Below are 649 nucleotides of genomic sequence, written 5' to 3' on the forward strand. Positions count from 1 at the left end.
CGGGCTGGAGCCAGGTAGTCCTGCTTGCATGGACCCCCGCAGGGCACACGACCTGTCCACCCCAACAGCCAGAAGGCTAGCTTCTTCTGGGGATGGGCTAGAACTTCAGTTCCCCACCCAGACCAGGGCAGGAGCGGGAGCTGGGGCGGAGAGTTGTTTCTTCACAGTTCGGAAAAGGCGGCGGAAAGGAGCACAAACCAGGGAAGTGGGGGCCTCTGGCCAGAAAACACTGCCAGAGCCAGGTGCGAGGGGGCCCTGGGTTGGAGAGGGGTGACTTAGCCCCGCCTGCGGGTCTCCATGGCGCTGAGGGGCCCCAGAGGGGAGAGCTGGTGGGGGAGGAGGGCCCTGCTGCTGCTGGTGGTTGGGGGAGGCGGCGGTCAGACGTCGGGAAGGTCTGAGGAGGGGTTGGGGCCCTCTGTGTCCTCTACCGGTCCCAGACAGGAGTTCTGTGCTCCCTGGGGGGGACCGTCCCTGCCCCCAAGTGTGTGTCCGGCAGGTCACGTTGGGGGTCACAGCCCAGGCCTCCCCGTCTGAGTCCCAGAAGTGCCTTGAGACTGGAGGGGCTGTGGAGTGGGGGTACGTGGGACCAGGTTCCGGGAGGGCGGGGTCTCACCCCTGCCCTGCCTCCCCTCCAGGTTCTTAGGACAGT

Source organism: Carlito syrichta, unplaced genomic scaffold, assembly GCF_000164805.1.
Source record: "Carlito syrichta isolate Samal-C Ts95f unplaced genomic scaffold, Tarsius_syrichta-2.0.1 Scaffold305755, whole genome shotgun sequence".
Classification (NCBI taxonomy): Eukaryota; Metazoa; Chordata; class Mammalia; order Primates; family Tarsiidae; genus Carlito; species Carlito syrichta.